Source organism: Carassius auratus, unplaced genomic scaffold (assembly GCF_003368295.1).
Source record: "Carassius auratus strain Wakin unplaced genomic scaffold, ASM336829v1 scaf_tig00018653, whole genome shotgun sequence".
NCBI lineage: Eukaryota > Metazoa > Chordata > Actinopteri > Cypriniformes > Cyprinidae > Carassius > Carassius auratus.
Window position 1 is genome coordinate 27,956 of NW_020524904.1, and position 21,883 is coordinate 49,838.

At 38.2% G+C, this 21,883-nt stretch overlaps 1 long non-coding RNA gene across 1 annotated transcript in view; it reads left to right on the top strand.

Annotated features, from left to right (window-relative positions):
* The window catches only part of LOC113076099 (uncharacterized), a 51,184-nt gene that overhangs the window by 14,677 nt on the left and 14,624 nt on the right, over nt 1-21,883 (top strand). The window contains exon 2 of the long non-coding RNA XR_003281104.1: nt 14,854-14,894. This is a non-coding gene — a long non-coding RNA (uncharacterized LOC113076099). The remainder of the gene's footprint in view (nt 1-14,853; nt 14,895-21,883) is intronic.

Below are 21,883 nucleotides of genomic sequence, written 5' to 3' on the forward strand. Positions count from 1 at the left end.
TTTACATTTCTTCTTCGCTGCTTTAAACGGGTTGCTTGTGGCAACACAGCACAACTTCCTGTGTTTGCAATGCATTCTGAGCAGCGAAGAAGAACCGTGCAGCGGTTAGGCAAAGCTTGCGGTCAGAATGGTCTTGTTTAAGAAAATGGTATCGGATCGGTATATGGGTTCATGTACTCGCCGATGCCAAAATTTGTTGTGGTATCGGAGATATTTCCGATACTAGTATCATAATCGGAACAACTCTAGTTGAACTAGTTTTGTTGCCAAAGTATTTGCAAAAAACATTAGTCCAGCACTGCCTCATTTTGCTGAAGATATCCTGAGAAATGACTGCCTTATGCCCGGATGAACCTGGAGAGCAGTAGTGATCCTTCAAGGCCATTCTGCCTGTACAGCTCTGACCGACCAGCCTCAGCCAACTGCCTTCAGATCAATATGACCATCTCAAAATCACTTTGAGTCCCTGCCCAGAACCTAGTTACAACCATCTGTCAGACAGATTCTCCCAAACACACAGGAACACACCCTCAAATCTGTCTCCGTAGCATTACCAATGGTTGGTTCGCTTCAATCACTGAATATGCCTAGTTCTCCACCAGCTAAATTACATTTTAGCACACAATAATTTGGTGCAGAATAGTGGAGGCTTAATGATGCCGAAACTCATCACCCTCATGAAGAAAAGTCGGGAGTGCAGAAGGAAATGTGAGGATGTGTAAAAACCGCCAGGGCTTGGACTGTGATCTTCTGCAGGTTCAGGTCTGCCGTGTTTCGCCTTTGCTTGTTGAGGTCCACCGTAGTAAAACATGTATTTTAGACTTTGAAAAAATCTGTTAGGTAGGAGGAAGATTTCCAAAACAGACTTTCACTCAAGAATATCTGTAAGGATTTAACTGCCTGGTTTTGTGCGGCCATTGATTTTATTTTAAGGAGACAGTTTTGTCAAGGTTTAACAAAGCTTTGTCCAGTTGTTTTCAGGATTTGTTTCTGTCATCAAATGGGAAAAGAAAATAGCATTTTATGCTAATTGTTTTGTCTGTGGGGTTAATTATAGCCGTTTGGGCCCATGCCAGTTATGTAATTTAATAAACAGACCATTAATCTCTTTAACCATAAACTAGATTATCTCGGTCTCATTATATGAATGATGTTGCTTCTATCAGATAACTGGTGTGTATATTTTGTTGTTAAGGGGTCTCATGTTTGCAGTATTCTTTTGTTCGTTTTCTTCTTCTTAATGAATTCTTCTTTCGTTATGCTTGCAGCTCTTATAAATATATGTAGTTTTGGTTACCCTTCTCTTAGTAATGAGTAGTTTTGATTTTTCTGCCTTCTTTTGTTTCTCCAGCATTTGGATTGCCTTCTTGTGTGTTATAAGCTTAGAGGCCTCAAATTGTTGTCATTTATCAAACAGGACACTATCGATCTAGTCGTTTTATGCAAGAAACCAATGTAACCTGAGGTTAAACACTTTGCTCAAGGGCACGATAATGACAGAGCTGGGATTAAGCCCGCAACATTCATGTTGACCACACAGCTCCTCAAGTTACTTTACTGCAACCCCCGGGATAGGTTTACTGCTTTCCATGATCCAGAATCCAGAAGAAATCTGATCCTAAGTATGATTTCTGACAGTAATTTGAAAGTCCATAATCATTTTCCCGGCAGTGTATAAAATAAGATGCTTTATGTATATGAAATGTATTTATATTTCTATATAATTAAGAATTATTCCAAGCAGTTGCTCTCCGAACAAAAACAAACTGCAAGTAGTGTGACCATCAACCCTAGTAGTTCAAATGCACCTTGAGAGGGGTTTTCCTTATTCTTTTCATTTTTAATGTACCAGTATTAACACTGACTATGCATTACCTGTATCAAAGTGCATTCAGCAAGTTCTTTGACAACACAAATCCCTGATCCCTAACAAAAGGAGTTTACCAGCCAGCCTTAACATGAGATGAATATGGAACAAATTGGTGGAAATGGCCTGAGGAGAAGCCACATTTAGCTGAGTTTATTCTTTAACACCCTTTCCCACAGATTCCTCTGCTCTGTCCCCCTTCGTTTTAGCCCTCGGGGCAACAAACGGCACTGCTTTTTCAATGAAACACTCATCAACATAATAACTGCAGAGCACTAATTCAAATAGGAACATCACTTAACATTATGTTCACATGCCATACTAGCTGTGCATCCAGGATCTGGTGAATAAAAATGTGAACATGTATATGTGAGTGTATGGGTGTACTCACACTAGGCACGGTTGCCATGAACCGGGCCCGAGTACGATTGTCCCCCCTCCCCACTCCCCCTCTGGCCTGCACTCACATATAGGGTTTCAGCATTCGTGCCGGAGCACGCTTACGTCATTATGGTGCGACGGTTTCGGGATAAACAGGAAGAGCGGCGCTCTATGAACACAATGGAGTGCATCGCTCTGTTTTCTTTGTGGATAATTTTGTGTTGTTTGGTCCACAGCCTGTTGTTAAACAGATGTGTCGCCTTAGTGGCGCGAACATTTTCACGTAATCGTGCTGCTCGTATGAGGATGTTTGCAAGATACCAGCTGAAGTGCAGCAAGGACTTTGCAGTTTTTATTTTTTTTATGCGTTTTGCACCTCTGCTGTAGACCAAAGCGACCCTTTCCCTGCCATGTTGGTTTTGGAGCGTCGCAAAACCGTGATGCAAAGCGTCCTTTTCCGTGCCCCGGCACGGTTAGCGCTCACACTGCATGCGAACCGCGCCCGAGTCCAACTGAACCGTGCCCTGGCCCACCTCTTCCAAGTGGGCCAGGGCCGGCCAATCGAGCCGCGCCCGGGCACGATTCGGAGCACTCACACTAGTCAAACGAACCGCGCTTTGGTGGTCAAACGCACTCGGGCACGGTTCAAACTGGCAGTGTGAGTACACCCTATGTGTGTCTCCATGCATAAACATTCTTATGCTGCAAATGTACACGCTCAGCCGCTATACATAATCAGCCACTTTATTAGCATGAGGTTAGTCTCAATGAAGTGTAAGGGCACATGTGTGTTCATGATTGTTGCATGTGGCTTTGTGCTCTAGCATCAGCTTAGGACTCCATGCTGTTCGCATTCTCATTATTTTTATATTCAGAACTGACAATCTCATTTGCGTCTTACATATCCATATTATCATCTACTATGCAAAATACATCCACCTCCATGTTTCAACTCCTGATCTGCACTGCCTTTGGGGCTCCCAGGAATGGAACATCACCTCTCACACCATTGCCTGTAGTTTGAGAGGAAATTTATGCTCTGTTAGAAACATTGCATACTTGGAATATTCAGCATTTGTTTCACAGCCATTCAACATTCATTTGCAAGTCTTGCGATTTTCTTATTTTAAAACCCCAGTAAATTGCATTTTATTTTCTGTCTTGATGTATTTCCTATTGCAACCGGAAGTTTGGCTGGAACATTTTTACTTTTTTAGCTGCATGTCAGAAATGATCTATTGGTCCATTCAAGTCCTCCTGGGAAATTTGTATTTGCAGTATTATATAGGATGGTATAATTACGACATCAGGCACGTTCAAGTCACTTCGGTTGGAGCAAGATGGCGATTTACCTTTTCAACCAACCAAAAATAAAATAAAAATCATATTTTGTAAATGCAACTTGGCTAGTTTTATTGTTAATGGGAAACAAATAATAATTTCATTCATTCTGGAAAATGTACCATTAGTAAAGACACTGCATATATTTTCTCACTAAGGCCTTCAGCTTGGAAGCACTGGGCTTACAAAAGTTTACTACGTGTTATTCTGGCATTTTGATGGCGTTAAACATGATCTTTCCAAATTGCCATGCAAATCTAATTACAAGCAACAGCACAGTAGTAGAATAGATGAGAACATTTCTCTAGATTATTATTTTTTTTAAGTTATTGTGCATGTATATATTTTTAAGCTCTTCCTTCATGTAGAATAAAGGCTTGAGGGTTTAACTAGATAACTGTAAAATATTGTGTGAAATGAAATAGGACAGGCATATGTAACTATTATGATTTGTTGTCTTTGTCGTTCAGTATTACTATGAGCCTTTTTTTAAACAACAATGATAATAATAGTTAGCTAGTTTTATTGTAAATGAGAAACAAATAGTAATTAAAAAAATTTACCATTAATACAGACACTGCATCTATTGCATCTCCCCATATTTTCTCACTGACACCCCCAACTTGTAAACTTCTGACTCGTAATATCATGACATTGTGGATGCAATCTTTCTGACATGACTTGAATGCACAGTGTGATTTGCAGGTGTTTTAAGTGGGTGTGTAATTTGCAATCTACTGTATAGAGCATTTGATTAGACAAACATTTGTGTAGTGCAGGATGAGTCATTAGTATTTTTTTACCTAAAGAGAAAAACTGTAAATGTTATGTTAAATATATAGGGTATCTGGTTAAGGTTATTTTTTCAATTATAATATGTTAGTGTAGGAATAGCATATACAGTAGATGGTTTCAAAGCTAATAGACACTGACTAAAAGAATCAAAACTCAAGAGAACCGACAGAAATCAAACTGTGAACACTTGTGACTGTGTCTGTGGGAGGAAGAGAGGGAGAAAGATAAATGAGACCAAACAAAGTTTTGTTTCAGACTATTTCAGTCTACCCTTTATTTTTTATTTTTTCTCTCTTCTTCCTTTTTCATTGAAATCACCAGTTCTTCTGTGTGGGACCTCACACACACACACACACACACACACACATGAAAATAGGCATATACTCAGGAACTTAGTTCATCTTGAGAAATAGGAACATTGCCAAGTCGTCATTATCTAAGACAACATCAATAGATCTTAAAATATTTATTTTGTCAGAAAGTCTTTGTTTGCTTAGTGTGACTTCCTCATAGGTTTGTGGTGAATGATGCAGTTCTGGGAGTGTGAGAAATGTTGGACCAGTTGGGTCTTGTACCCTTAGAGATTTTGAATTTTTCATGCAGTTTTGCATCAAGTCTGTAGAACAGGTTGGTTATTGTGTGCATTGTTAGTCTTGGTTTCACAGGTTTTTTTTTTTTTTTTTTTTTCATAATTGTGTATTTAGAAGTGTTTTTGGCCTTTCAAATTACTGTGGAAATCTAATGGCAAGCAACAATGCAGAGGGCTAAATGGGACATTTCTTCAGATTTGAAATGGGAAGCATTGTAAAAAAAAAAAATGTACACAAAGATTTTCCTTCATGTAAATGATCGCTCAGGGGTTTAGCTAGACCACCGTGAAATAATGTGTGAAACTGAATTAGGGCAGAGTCAGACATATGTCACTATTATTTTTTTTTTTTTATTTTTTTTTTACAATAGTAATAATAATAATAACTTAATACAAATAATAATAAATGATAAATATAATAAATTATAACTAGGACTGTTAAATGTTTAATTTTTTTATCTAATTAATTACATGATGTGGTAATTAATTAATCTAATTAATCACACACTAAATTTGGAGAAATTACTCTGAAAAGATAATTTAAAGTCATTGTTGTGCAAAGGATCAAAATTTATTACATATGCTCTTTTGGACCATGTGCGTATATGATGACAGAATTGTCATTTTTTTGTTGGGTGAACTGTAACTTTAATAATTTATTTTCTTAATTTTGTTATTTTTTGTAAAATATGAAATGATTTCTTTAATGAAATTATACTCTAAATAATAAACTAAAACTGCCAGTAGGTGGTGGTAAATGTCTTAATGATTAAGTCATCGAGTCATTTATTTGTTCTTTGAATTCGTTCAAATGGCTGATTCATTCAGGAGTGAAGTAAATTGTTCTTTATGAATGGTTCAATGAATCATAAGGCTTGTTCAACTTGAAGCGGATCATCACCATCAGACCGATCGGTGTGTGACATCAAAGAACCGCAAGAGCTTAGAGAGCAGACAACTCTTGTGCTTTTGAATCGATCTTGTGGTACTTTGATGTCATACACCGAAATGCGGTATGTGCAGCGCCACTTCAAATCCAACGCTAGTATGGCCAATGGTTCAATGCGCAAGATGGTGCACCAAATTCGATCAAAACGTTGATTAAGAAATGAAATGCTGATCTGGGTTGCTAGGAGATGAAGAGTTCTGCTTTGTCTCAAACGGCCGTTTTGCCCCATATCTTGAATTTCATGCAGTAAGTTGTTGTTGTTCTATGAATGTACTAGAATTTAGCGTTTTTATGGCAACATTATAACACCAAAATTAACCTGTGAAATTTAAATAATCAATAGGCCTACACAAAACAACAGTACAACAAGTATGCAATCGTCATGCAAATGCACTAATACATTAATGCAGCCACATTAAACTGTATGTTTTTATTTTCAGATTATTCTTGCATGATTAAGACATAAACAGAAATATTGTAAAATAACTGTTTTTCTACATGATGTTTCAGTCAGGTCAGGTAGCACAAGTTGGAGCTAAGTTGTTATTAAGAGATCCATGAGAAAACAAACCCATTTTACTATTCAGAATCGTGTAATAATGGTAATTCTGACACTGTATGTGTCACCCAGTATAAATGTGTATTGTGATGTGACATAAAAGAATGTTGATGTCGCACAGTCTGTCAAGGGGTCTCTTAGGGGTCACATCATAAGATTATAAAATCTGACAAGCATCTGTCATTAAGGACAGAAAAATCACAGAGCATACAGCCTTGACTAGCTGTCCGAGATTGCAGATCTCTTGTCATTTTCACATACACTTTTCAGTGACAGCATATGTTTGAGAAAGTGTGAGCGTTTTGTGAGATGCTGGTGTAGCAGCATTACAGGCCTGCCAACACCTCCCACTGCTTTTAACCCCTCCAGGAGATGCAGCCATCCAGAAATGCCCATCTGTGCTTCTACCTCCTCCAGCGAGATCTATCTGTGTGTGCTTATACCTGGCACAGACCCACACACATTTACAGTGTGAATACACTGCAGCACTGTTTGCAGTTTGCTGTTGCCGCCCCATCCCTGCGTGCTTGTAGAGACAGTGCTAGCCTGCAGCTGCTGCCCAGCATGAATAGAAACATATTACAGTGGCGCCCATCACATGCCAGCTGACACGTAACCTTTTATTTCCCCTTAAACCTCAAAGACTGCTGATTTACTGTAAAAGCTCTGCTGATAAGTTTGTAATGAGCCTGATGACAAGTACTTTGTTTTGTGTACATGCACTATGATTCTGTATCAGTGACAAGGATGCAGAGGAGTACAAAAGTACCAGTACTTCCGTACTAGGGATATTATTACGGTATTGAAATTTAGTAAAAAAAAAAAAATGGTAATAATACAGTATAACAGGTTTAATAACTTTTTTCTTATATCAAAAATATCTATGCAATAAAGCAATACAGAAAAATACATAAAGTTAAAAGGGACCCACTTTATATTAAGTGGCCTTAACTACTACTTACTTACATTTTAATTAATAATTTAGTACAATGTACTTATTGTGTACATACATGTTTTTACATTGTACTTATATTTAAAAAAAATGACATGTAATTACATCTGTATTTAATTTCTGTAATTACATTTATAATTACACTGTTGACCCATACTTTACACCTTAACCCACCCTTAAACTTACCCCATACCTCCAACCCTCTCCCTAACCTTACCCCTATCCCACCTCAATAGCAGCAAAGTGTTTTAAAATACAATATGAACACAATAAGTACATTGTACTTATTTTTTTATGTAAGTACATAGTAGTTAAAGCCACCTAATATAAAGTGGGACCGTTAAAAGTTTTACACTTGCAAAAGAATGGTAAGTTATGAAGGTCTAATGTAAAGTGCGAATGAACAATAAAGAATCAAAATACTTAAAAAAAAATCTAGGGCACGTTGTTATTGAAAATAAATATCCTGTTAAGTCTAAATATTACGTGTTTGGCGCTGTGATGAACAAGACAATCTTAATGGCTATTTTAATAAGTAGAGTAGACCAGCTGCTTTATTTATGGGGTTTTCAGGGTAACGGCTGCTTTATTTATGGGGTTTTCAGGGTAACGGCTGCATCTTCTGCATTTTAGTGCCATCTGCTGTCAGTGAATGTGCTTTCATTCAGTGCTTCTCTAACGTTTTCCCCCATGTGCTTCTCATGCATGCTTGTTTACATCAGAGCACACACACGAAAATGACTCATAACGCTTGTACACGTAAATCTACTCTAAAGGGTTAAGCAGCATACAGCGGCATTGTGCATTTTTACCAGTTGATGGGAAAAGTGTTATTAAAATGCATTGCAAATTCGGAATAATTTTGTTATATATAATTATTCACGGTATTGAGACATGCGAACGATAAGAATATTGTGCATATTCATTAACGTGATATATCATAATACTGAATACTGGCACGTCTATTCAGAACTAAGTTGATACTTAAATAAAAAAAGTATTAATATCAGCCTTTCCACACTATCAGTAGTACCATGTAATGGGTCAGACCAGTACTAGCTGATAGGTGGCTGCATTAAAGTTTCTATTTACAACATGTTTTTGAAGCATTGTGTCATGGTTGTGTTGAGGAAGGAATACAAAGATGAATATAAATTCAACAAGTAGTTTAACAGTATCCAGGAAGAAGATAAGCCACATAGATGAGGGGTTGACAGACACTAATTGAAACATAATACCGGACCAAGACTAGAACCAAAGAGTGAGCTTAAATAAGGCAGGCAGCTGATGACAAACAGGTGATGGGAATTAACTAATGAGCACTAATGAATCAGTGAGCTAAACGAGGGCACAGAAGAACTAAACAGACCAGGGGGCCATTTCAGAAAGGAGGTTGAGTTAAAACTTTGAGTATGTTAACCCTGAAATGAGGGAAACTCATTTTCTGTTTTCTGTTTCAAAATGGGAGGTTTGTCAAATCCAAGAAAGTGGGGTAAGTCAATCCCATTTCCGAAAGAGAGGTAACTTATACTCCAAGTCATTTACCATGGTAACTTACTCTATGAACCTAACATTTATTAAATTATATTCCAGTGTGGTAATAATAATAATCTAATAGGCCACAGTTCCATATTTCACTATGTTCTTCCCTAAACTTAGACAGGTTGATGCGTACCTCTCCCTTCTCAGTGAATCACTCACTTAATCGCTGTAGTGTGCGGTGCCACTATGTTAGCGTATATCCGCTTAGAAAATTACGTTTTATTTTGGGTAGCCATACTTACTTGTGTAACTACTCGCGTAACCATCTTTAAATAAGGAAAACATGGAAGTTTTTAGTGGCTTCTAAATTCATCCCTGTTTGGATCCTATGGAATGGATGATGCTAAGCTAAACGCTACCATAGTGGCACCGTGCGCTACAGTGATTGAGTGCATGCACTGAGACGGGAAAGGTACATATCAACTCCTCTAAGTTGAAGGAAGAACATAGTGAAATAGGGGAAAATGGTGGAGTTTTCCTTTAATGCAAATGGAAAACATGATTATTCGGAGTGTCTGTTACTAAGTGCACATCTACCGTAGCTCCACCCTGCAATGCAACACTGTCAGGATCTTGCCCTGACAGTCTTGTCTGTCCTGTCCTGACTGTTCAATGTTTCGAATTTTTGTCTGTGCTCTTCATGTCCTGCCTTGCCAGTCAAGTTCCTGTTTCCCCTATGGGGTAGTTTTAGTTTGTTTATTTTATTTTATTATTAATAAAGAGACCTTCTCTCTGCAGTACTGAGTCCTTGCCTCATCCCTCTACCCGAACCCTGACAAACACAAGGTTAAATATGACGCATGTGAATAACAGCTTCAGCGGTGTAGATAGCAACGTGTTGAGCATGGAAAACTAGCTTGTGATGCGATTGACGGGGTATGAGTCCAGCTTTTGTCAAGCTCGTTCTTCTCACTTTTCCCATCACATATCACATTAGAATTCATTTTCAATAATGAAAAAAATGTTCTTAAATGTAAGTAAAGTGCGTAACGAGTGTTTAATAATGATAAAAGTATTTATAATTTTAATAGATGTAATCATTTACAATCCGTTATTTTGCATCCTGTTAATGTACAACAATACTGAGGTTCAAATAGGCCTAGTATGTATCTGCCAGTATAAAGTATACATAGCATCTAATTATTATCTAAATATTACAATTTATTATTACACATTTTTATTATCATTGATCATGGCTTTTCTTAGTCAAGTTTTAACTCTAAGTTGCTTGTACCTCCTTATTGAAATGGGCCCCAGATGAAAAAAAAAAAAAAAAAAAACTGAAGAGTTTTGACTTTGGGATAATTATAACAATGGAAGGGACAAAAGGACAAAAAATATCTGATATGTCACATATTTATTTTATTATTATATTTTTTTTTTTTATTAGTAACTTTTCATTTGATTTTTTTAATGTAATGTTTACTTAATTGAACAATATTTGAAGGTCACATGCATACCTGTCAAGTTTTGGATTTGAAAATAAGGGAAATTTTCCAGCGCCCATTGCGAGCAGTCCCACCACCCCAACAAAGCTCCAGTATCCCTTACATTTTAAGACAGGTGTTATAGCCCAAATTAAAACACAAAAGGGTATATATGAAGAGCATTTATTTAAAGGCTTATTTGCATATTTTCTGTTAATTTAACATTGATGTCTTTACATTTACATTTTATTTTAATTCCACACATTCTTTTCATTTCATATTGCTTTTCTTTAACAGTTTTTCTTTTCATTTCACATAACTTTTCTTTTACTCTTTTAGTGAGTTGTTGTACCAATTTGTTGCAGACTTTGCATTCTTTAAAAAAAGTAAATTCGCTGTCCCATTTATCACGGTATTTACACATGGGTTTTGGTTTTTTGGCAGGTGTGCCTTCACTCTCTATTGTAGCATCCATTATCCGTCTCTGTTTTTTCTTTTGTTGTTGTTGTTTTTCCCACGTTATAACTCATGTCATCTGACCTCACACACCCCTCGCGACAGGCTACTACAGGTGGGAGTAATCGCGAGACTAGTGACAGAGCTCAGATTGGGAATGTTTTTATTATTATTATTTTATTAATAACGCAGGTAAAAAAAAAAAAAATACGGGAGATTTACGGGAAAATACTAATACGGGAGGACGGCGGGAAAGAAGGGTAAAATACGTGACTTTCCCGGCCAAAACGGGATACTTGACAGGTATGGTCACATGCTAAAGATGTAATATGTTTAAATGTGCTTATTTATTTTTTGTTTTTTATTAATAGCATTAATAATTAAACTAAGTAATTTATTTAATAATTAGATTTTCAAATAGTTAAAAGTGCTATAAAAATGAAATAGCTTTTGCTATGAACTGCAGAATTTTACTGGTATTGGTACCGACTACTGAATTTTTGGTAACATGACAACACTCAAGAATTAAGATATATGCCATATGCAGTATTTTCATGATTTTTCATTTTTCTAAATCTTCTTAAAATTCTGTATTGATCAAACTACATTTTGTTTAGAAGGCAGGTTGTTGTTATCAAGCTTTAACGAAAGAAAGAAACACTAGATTAGAAAAATATTGAAGATATTTTTTTCAAAAAACAATTATCTTTTTATATCAAGTGAAAAATATACCAATATAGGCATTTAAACAGTTCAATGGTTTTAAATGCAGTTAAATGTAACAGTGAAATATTTCATTACTAATTCACCATTAACATTTAGTTAATTTGATTTATCAAATTTATCCACATTTTTTTATCATTTCAGTAGTCTTAATAAAGAAAATAAATTTAAATACAGTTTTATATACACCTATTTATTTGTCAGTTTGACAAGTCGTGTATTTTATTAAAACATTTCTATTTTAATTTCTATATTGATAACTGATCTCTTTTATTTTATTTTTAAGTGGCACTTTTAATTCTCAGTAAGAACAGTGCCTGTAAAATCCAAAAGGCAGAAGTGTGTGCCATTTTAGGTTTCATAAGGGTGCTCATTAGTGTCCTGTTAGCCCTGCACTGTTTTATAGCCCTGCTTTGTAGCCGGCTTCTACCGGACAGTCCCTGCAGCATTACGTCACCCAGTGTGGACTTGAAAGAGGGCCTTTACTTTCAAACCCAACACATTATTTAAGAGGTAAAACCCAGAAAGGAAGAGGATAGAGTGAAACCCGGCATTGCACTTGGTGTGAATGAAAAAATTGTGTTATTTTGTTGCATCAGACATGGTGTGACCAGGCCTTTAGGATCTGATGAAATTTGCCACTTTTCCTGTGCAAATAATTTGTCACCATCGCAAACTATAAGAACATACAATGCGGCGGAAACCCTCCCGGCAGCTGACTGGGATGTCAATGACCAAACCACTCATAAATCATTCCGATTGGACTTTGCAGAGACAGGATCCACACTTCTCCCCTTCCTCAGTCAGAATTCCAATGTCTGGTTTTAAAATATGAAGCACCGGCATCTCATAGTTGTGGATGCTCTGGAAGAGAGCATTTAATAAAACATAACTAGCGTTGCCTTGTGTGTGCTCTAATACTCCAACCACAGGATTTGTGATCGACTCTCCTATCTTCTATACTTAGAGTGCTGGGCTATGTGAGAAAATAGCTTTGCTTCACATGAGACCAGGATTGTTGTTTTGATCCAAAATATCTAGATTATGAATCTAAATTATGCATATTCCTATCTTCCCTAAGTGTTGCTTTGTTAAATTCCCTTGCATAGTTAATAAAGTTATTTGTACCCAACATACACTTTTTGAAAATTCAGAGCTCTATGTTAAAACTAAAAAAAAATGAAGCTAGGTCAAATTGACTGTTTTATGAAAGCCTGTTTCTTCCTCAGAGTAAAAAAAAAAAAATTATAGATAGATAGATAAAATGGTAACTATGTACTTCTTATTTCTTGTAATTGTGAATTTTTATTGATCCCCTATTGATCACACACCCCCTTTCAGTCTGGATTATTTGGATGCATATAAATGCATCTTATGTGACTTACCTTACGTTTGCTACTTACAATTTTACAACAGCAACTTCAGTTCTGGTGTTTGCCATTTTAATTCCTGTACCTTCAAGTTGCAACTCATATAGTTGCAATTTATTTACCATAGTACATCCAACCAATAGAATCCATCAAATATACACCATTTAAGTTTACAATAAAACGAATACAATTCCCATTATAACACTGAAATTCATTCATTTCTGCTTTGGGATGTGTTCTATATATTTTATGTATATAGCCTATATATAACATAATATAGAGGAAGTCGTGGCCTAGTGGTTAGAGAGTTTGACTCCTAACCCTAGGATTGTGGGTTCGAGTCTCGGGCCAGCAATACCATGGCTGCGGTGCCCTTGAGCAAGGCACTGAGCACCAACTGGCTGGCTGTCCGCTGCTTCAGGTGTGTGTGTGTGTCCACTGCTGTGTGAGTGCACTTTGAATGGGTTAAATGCAGAGCATTATTTTTTTTTCTGCAGACAAGATTATAATGGTATAACTACTTTTACAGAAATAACTTAATTACTGAATTTCACTGGAAAGACTATTTTTTATATATATAAATAAAGAACTGTATTTCTTTAGTCAATTATTAAAGTATTACATGTTCCATTATATTTGTGATTTTAAGAACAAGTGGAAAATGTGCTGAATGCTTCTTTTCTCCCAAGTGATATTAGCAAGCAGTTAGACTGAAATGACATTTGTTTAACGCAGAGGCAGGTGCGAGTCGAAGCAGGTTGCGCACGTGCGTCAAGCCTCATCCATACTGCCAGATGCGCTCGTGGAGATTTGCGGTGCAGGGCCGCACGAGAATATAAACGAGCGTTACAAAACAGGCTGCGTGAGTGCGGCAAGTGTGAACGGCTCGTCTGTGACTCGGGATTTGCGCCACGTGGGGCAGAGAGGAGCAAAGAAGGATTCAGAGACACAGGCTGTGTGTGCAGTCTTCTGAATTGGGAATAGCGAACATTCAATAAGGGATGCTCTTGATATGCATTGTGATGCAGCTCTTGCTAATGATCGTTTTGGTTCATTGTCTGTCTTTCCGAAGCTTAAGTGACATAACGTTTTTTCTTTAGTTTTAATTTGCCTAACTATTGATCTCACACTGTAGACGCCATAATACCACTCTGTCTCTCTCTTGCTTTCCGTTTTTTTTTTTTGTTTTTTTTTTTTTTTTATTCATTTACACATTGATTAGAGTAGTGCTGATTGGGGAGAACGGAGGTGCGCTCACTCTGTTGGTAAGTAAGTCTGTCACTCAAGGCTGACAGTTATGCATATGCTCTGGGACAGAGTAATATCGCGTCCACATCGCAGGCTTTTGCGATTAGCAAATCACAACGTCTCAAATCGCGATTTCGATTCGATTTCGATTAATTGCAAAGCCCTAGTTTCAATTAATCGAATTAACCTACCGGCTACTAGACGACGCCAAGCTTTAAGCGGCATGGCAGAGCATTGAAGTCGACTAGTCGATTAGTCGGTGCAACCACTAGTGTGTGTATGTATACATCATTCTTGGACTTGAGCCTTATGTTTTTCTATTACAACTGATGCTGCCATTCATCCTGAGCTCTGTTACCACGGCAGCAGGGGAGCGTAGTTGTGGCTGGTATGAGCAGACCACATCAGCATCAGTGAAAGGAACAACAGATGATTCTGGCTCTCAGAACGCCATCTCTCTCACATACAATACTTCAGTGCAAAAGTTTTACAGTTGACACTTGCACGCGCCTTCCAGTTCTTTTCATGAATACCCTTGAGGAGAAGACAAATTACACCTGTCTGCACTTTCTTGCTGACTTAAAAAAAAAAAAAGAGAGAGAGGAGAATATTTACTTTGTGTCAGTGATATGAATATTTTTTCTTATGTTACAGGGGGAGGGAATCGTCCTTGCATTTATAGGACACACACTCTGGTAAGCTGTTTCTGCTGCATGTGTGGGTCTGCAAAATGTACTGTTTAGCTGTGATAAACAATTGTGCATTTTATGGCTATTTCATACTGTTGCACAGCAATACACATTTAATAATTCAATATAGTATCACAATATAATAATTGGATTGCGATTGAAACTGGGCTGAATAGGACAACCCATTACATGTCAATGTGAGCGAGTGAATCTGCTGGATAAGTTTTAGTCCACTCTATCTCATGTGGCTCACTTCTTTGATGTCCACAGCAGTGCCTCAGAGAAGTAAAACATAAATTTAGGGATCCAAAGTTAGGGTTTTTTAAGCCCTGTAGGTCCATGGAGGACCTTCAGGGGGTCTGTGGATAGATATAAAACATATAAAAATATAAAAAAGAAAAAATATATAAAAAGACCAAAAATTATTTTATATATAGTATGTCCAGTTTATAAATGTGGAATATTATCTGCTTTATAAGCATTGGTACTTGGTTGGCTGAGAGTCTGGACAAGGTGGTCTCTAAGTCAGTAAAGTAAACCATTGGTCTAAACCAGGGAACGGCAACCCGCGGCTCTTTTATCCCTCTGCAGTTGCTCCCTGTAGCATGGCTGTACAGTACGCAGGGGAGTTGCCCCCCGACTTTTAATAAAACCTAAACTCTTCCCATGCACTTTTACTTAGGCAAGTGTGTTCACGTAGAGGTTATCAAGGGCCAATGTGAATACATCTAGATATAAATGAAAAGACACAATATAGTCACATCATTATGGATACATTATATTCTTATCCAAAACGATGTGAACATCACGGAGCGCTGAACACTCTCATGCGCTGTATGTATCATTCATATTTGAAGCTGGAGGGTGCTCTCGTACAGAAAGTCCAAAACGGGATCGAATGATAGAAGTAACTTTTGACACCAGGAAATCCCTGTGGACAAAGGCATCGCTGTAGCTAAGCTGAATAACATACATAAATCTTAACTGATGAAACGTGAAGACAATAAACGATTGCGACAATATATGGTTTATGTGTGTTTTTCAAGTCTTTAATATGAATGATATAGTTGTAATTGACATAGCATTAATTACAGCACAGAAGCTATAAAATATAGTTTCTGCCTTATTTTGTGATAAAAATGGAAAGTGTTTGTATTATATTAACTATTATACTGATTATACAATCATAACCATAAAATTGTTATTTGTAAAATAGACACTGAACAAAATTATAAATGCAACAGTTTTGTTTTTGCCCCCATTTTTCATGAGCTGAACTCAAAGATACAAAAACCAGTCAGTATCTGGTGTGACCACAATTTGCCACACGCAGTCCGACACATCTCCTTCACATCGAGTTGATCAGGTTGTTGATTGTGGCCTGTGGAACGTTGGTCCACTCCTCTTCAATGGCTGTGCGAAGTTTTTGGATTTTGGCAGAAACTGGAACATGCTGTCGTATACACCGATCCAGAGCATCCCAACTTGCTCAATGGGAGACATGTCCTATGCTGGCCATGCAAGAACTGGGATGTTTTCAGCTTCCTGGAATTGTGTACAGATCCTTGCAACATGGGGCGGTACATTATCATGCTTCAACATGAAGTGATGGTCATGGATGAATGGCACAACAATGGGCCTCAGGATCTCGTCACCATATCTCTGTGCATTCAAAATGCCATCAATAAAATGCACCTGTGTTCATTGTTATAATATATGCCTGCCCATACCATTACCCCACCGCCACCATGGGCCACTTGATCCACAACATTGACATCAGCAAACTGCTCACCCACAGAACGCCATACTGAACACTCTGCCCTGTACAGTGAAAACCGTGATTTATCCGTGAAGAGAAAACCTCTCCAAAGTTCCAGACGCCATCGAATGTGAGCATTTTTTCCACTCAAGTTGGTTACAATGATGAACTGCAGTCAAGTCGAGACCCTGACGAGTATGACGAGCATGCAGATGAGCATCCCTGAGACGGTTTCTGACAGTTTGTGCTTAAATTCTTTGGTTATGTAAACCAATAGTTGCAGCAGCTCTCCGGCTGGCTGGTCTCAGACAATCTTGGAGGTGAAGATGCTGGATGTAGAGGTCCTAGGCTATTGTGGTTATATGTGATTTGTGGTTGTGAGGCCGGTTGGATGTACTGCCGAATTCTCTGAAATGCCGTTGGAGACGGCTTATGGTCGAGAACATTCCTGCTGTTACCATGCCAATTGCACGCTCCCTCAAAACATCTGTGACATTGTGCTGTGTGATAATTTTAGAGTGGCCTTTTATTGTGGCCAGCCTAAGGCACACCTGTGCAATAATAATGCTGTCTAATCAGCATCTTGATGTGCCACACCTGTGAGGTGGATGGATTATCAAGGCAAAGGAGAAGTGCTCACTAACACAGATTTAGACTGATTTGTGAACAATATTTGATAGAAGTATTGAGAGGCTGTTTGTGTACATAGAAAAGTCAATACAATGAATCATTCATTTTAATCAGCAAAAAAAAAAAAAAAAAAAAAAAAAAACATCACATACATTGTTGAGCATTGTAAATACTGGGAGTGCTAAAGGAGACAGAGACTATTGCATAGACTATTTAAACAGAGACTATTGCATTATATGAATGTAATGCCACACCCTTAGTATTCAGTACATTCAGATTCAGAATTATTTTAGGGTGGATGCATGTGTGCCTCCCATATGTGTGCATATCTATGCATCTGATTAATTATTTTTACAGTTTTCTGTTTATGCTGCATGCTTCTGAGCACTCGCAACAGGTCTGACAGCATTGAGATGAGGCTGTGACATTGTTAATATTCCTCTCTGGGTGAATAAGCATTTTCCTGCATGTGAGTCAGCCCAGTTACCACTTCTGTGTGTCCAGGCTCAGAGCTACTGCTCAGTGAAGGAGAATCCCAGCACAAACCCACCTCATCTACCCTCTTAAACATGTCTCAACCATCTTTCAACAGGCCAACTAGAGCATGTCAACAGCCTCTCAGCCTCACTCCCCTTAAACCTTCTCAGAACACTCTTCTCTTCTCTCCCTCACTCTTTCTATCTCTTTTTCAGTCTTCCCTCCATCAGACGACACAGTCAGGGGGCAAATGTGTCACATCTCATAGCTCGGGAGTTTCACTATTAGGCCCTTCCTAAAAATAGACACAAAAAATATGGCTCTCCATATTCTCAGTGTATGAAATGATGACAGATGCCACAAAGCTCAGGGTTTTTGACTCTAGAAACACCTGGGTTTCACTTTAATGTTCTTATAGACTCTCAATTAAGAGCATAGCAAAGTTACTAGAAATGGCGCAACCTGTTAAATGCATTAGACCAGAGGTCCCGAACCACCAGGTCGCGACCCACTACCAGGCCGTGGAAGATTTGCTACCTGTTCGCAAGAACATTCTGGGGAAAATGTGTATAGATATGACACTGTTATTTATTTATGTTAATGATTGTTCTAATTATTCTGTATTTTCATGCAAACGATTGATATGTTGTAGTAATTTGACAATTTCACATTAAAGGAGGGGTGAAATGCTCGTTTTCACTCAATATCCTGTTAATCTTGAGTACCTATAGAGTAGTACTGCATCCTTCATAACTCCAAAATGTCTTTAGTTTTATTATATTCATAAGAGAAAGATAGTCTGTACCGATTTTTCCCGGAAAAACACGAGCGCCTGGAGGCTTGACGTGTGGGCGGAGCTAAAGAATCACGAGCACCAGTAGGCTTTTGTGTTGAGAGCGTTTGAAAGCTGTGACATTACCGTGAGAAACAAACCATGGCTAACAGTCAGATTCAGCCGTTTATTTATGATCCAGAATCTTAATTTTAAGCAGTTTTACTCACCGCCTGTGGTTCCAACACACAATCGTGACCCTTTTTCGTTGGGATTGCATCATCCTTAAGAAATAAACGATACGCAAATCCCTCATCAAACTGGGCCTTGTTTGTAAAACAAGCATCTTCGAAATGCAGGGAACAAACACAAACACTTGCACAACTCCGTTGATGCTCTGTAAAAATAAACTCCATCCACTGGTCCCTTAATGCTGTTTTTTCTTTGGTGATCTGTGCAGGGTTGTCTTGCCCTGGCAACCAAAAACACACTTCTTTTGTGACTTCGCGACGCTCTGATCAGTGAATGAATGTCTGTGCTCAGCCTCTCAGTGCTCTGCTATATGGGAGCGCGCGCTCTTCCGGCAGAAGTGCCCTTAAGACCCATATAAGGAAATTCTGCTCCATCTAACGTCACACTGAGCCATACTCGAAAAAAACTTTCCGAAACTTGTGACAAACTTAATTTTTGAAACTTAGGGTGTACTCACACTGCCAGTTTGAACCGTGCCCGAGTGCGTTTGACCACCAAAGCGCGGTTCGTTTGACTAGTGTGAGTGCTCCGAATCGTGCCCGGGCGTGGCTCGATTGGCCGGCCCTGGCCCGCTTGGAAGAGGTGGGCCAGGGCACGGTTCAGTTGGACTCGGGTGCGGTTCGCATGCAGTGTGAGCGCTAACCGTGCCGGAGCACGGAAAAGGACGCTTTGCATCACGGTTTTGCGACGCTCCAAAACCAACATGGCAGGGAATGGGTCGATTTGGTCTACGGCAGAGGTGCAAAATGCATAAAAACTAAAAACTGCAAAGTCCTTGCTGCACTTCAGCTGGTACCTTGCAAACATCCTCATACGAGCAGCACGATTACTACGTGAAAATTTTCGCCCCACTAAGGCGACACATCTGTTTAACAACAGGCTGTGGACCAAACAACACAAAATTATCCACAAAGAAAACAGAGCGATGCACTCCATTGTGTTCAGAGAGCGCCGCTCTTCCTGTTTATCCCGAAACCGTCGCACCATAATGACGTAAGCGTGCTCCGGCACGAATGCTGAAACCCTATATGTGAGTGCAGGCCAGAGGGGGAGTGGGGAGGGGGGACAATCGTACTCGGGCCCGGTTCATGGCAACCGTGCCTAGTGTGAGTACACCCTTAAGTCCATGTTTAGCATGGGAATCCAACTCTTTAACAGTGTAAAAAACTCAGTATGCATGAAATAGCATTTCACCCCCCCTTTAAATAAGTAAATGAAAGATTGCTCTGATCTGTCATATGTTAGAAGTTAAACGGATCGCAGTTGATCCGTAGCCTACTATGTACGGTTGAGACTCTACCGTTTCGGCACACATGTGATTTGCAAGCAATTTTAAACCACAATAAGAAGAAACATAAGAGAGAGCACAGTTTGTTACTCATGCTGTTCTCACAAAACAATCAAAGCACACACAATAGACATGTTTCAGACAGCACAGATATACAGAAATGCCAAGCCTATACATACACATAAAATTAGCCTATCTCTTTTGTTTTTATTTTGTGCAGGTGTCTTAGGTCTCATAATTACACAAATCAAAAGATTAGGGTCAGATTTACTAACAGCTTGGTGTTAAAAACTACTTTCAGGATTTACTAAAGATCCTCAGTGAAAGGTGTGGACACAGGCGTTTTTTGAGACTGACATTTTTGCATATGCATTTGTAGGAGTGTCCCTTTCAATCGCAGAATTTATGAGAGGAGAGTATTTAAATGAATCACGCAACATGATTTACTAAGGTTTGTGGTACTCGATTTACTGGTTTTTGTATTTTTTCAATGGGAGCGGCTTACTTCTGCCAATATTCAGTTTTCATAGCAACCAAATATATCAACTGAAAAAAAAACACAGTGCCACAGAAACACTCTCAAGATCTCACAGCTAGGCATTTTCAGCTGGGCTAAGAACACTTTGGTGGACACATGGCCTTAGTGTTTAATATGAACTGTTTCAATTTATCTGTGAATAATTGAAAAACAGAGAGTTACAGGAATGTAATTTTGTAGAGCATTGTGTAAGATAAGACTGCTGTAAAAAAAACAATCTGAAACTAGCATTTAAGATCTTGCAAGTCACTCCCTGTCTTTTTGAGCATTACCGTATTTTTCTGACTACAAGTCGCACCTGAGTATTAGTCGCATCAGTCCAAAAATACGTCATGTTAAAGAAAAAAAAAAACATATATAAGTCGCACTGGACTATAAGTCGCATTTATTTAGAACCAAGAACCAAGAGAAAACATTACCATCTACAGCCGCGAGAGGGCACTCTTATGTTTTCAGTGTAGACTACAGGAGCAACATAAGGCGCCCTCTAGCGACTGTAGACGGTAATGTTTTCTTGGTTCATGTCAAATTAATTTTAATAAATAAGTCGACTATAAGTCGCAGGACCAGCCAAACTATGAAAAAAAGTGTGATTTATAGTCCGGAAAATACGGTACATTTTTATATAATCGGAAAGGGCACTGCTGATAAAAATTTCTGATATATAAACTACAACGAGACAGCAGTCAGACTTCCTTTATGTGTCACTTCTCTAGTTTATAAAAAGAAAGTGCATTCAGTATATAAGCAGTCATAAGCACACATGTTGGTTTCAGTCTCCTGGTGATATGCATTGACACAATGGCTTTTAGGTGATGCTATATGTTAAATCCCAACTCTGAACCTAACACGAGTCAAATTTTGTTGTATTTTACTTCGCTTCGCAGGCAGCTGTACCTTGCTCATGAATTCAGCTGCATGCCAGCAAACCAATGAGACTGCGTTATAATCCTTACAAGTCATAGCAAAAGAGTGGAAGCACAAGCTGCTGTGAATCCACTCGCCTGGAGGCTTTCATTAAGAAAAAAAATAATAATAATATTGCCACATACTGAAAAGTACCATTGTTTGTCAAAAGATTATTTGACATACTTATTCCCAACCCTTTATTAAGCTTTAAGTTACATCTCAAATGACAAGGGATCAGCTTATAATTATATTTATATTTATTAACCCACAAACTTAGTTTCTCATATTGCCTGGGTATGCTTATATGGACGAAACACCACTGTAATAATGTTACAGTGAGTTACTAATATGATTGTAAATGAGTCAAAAA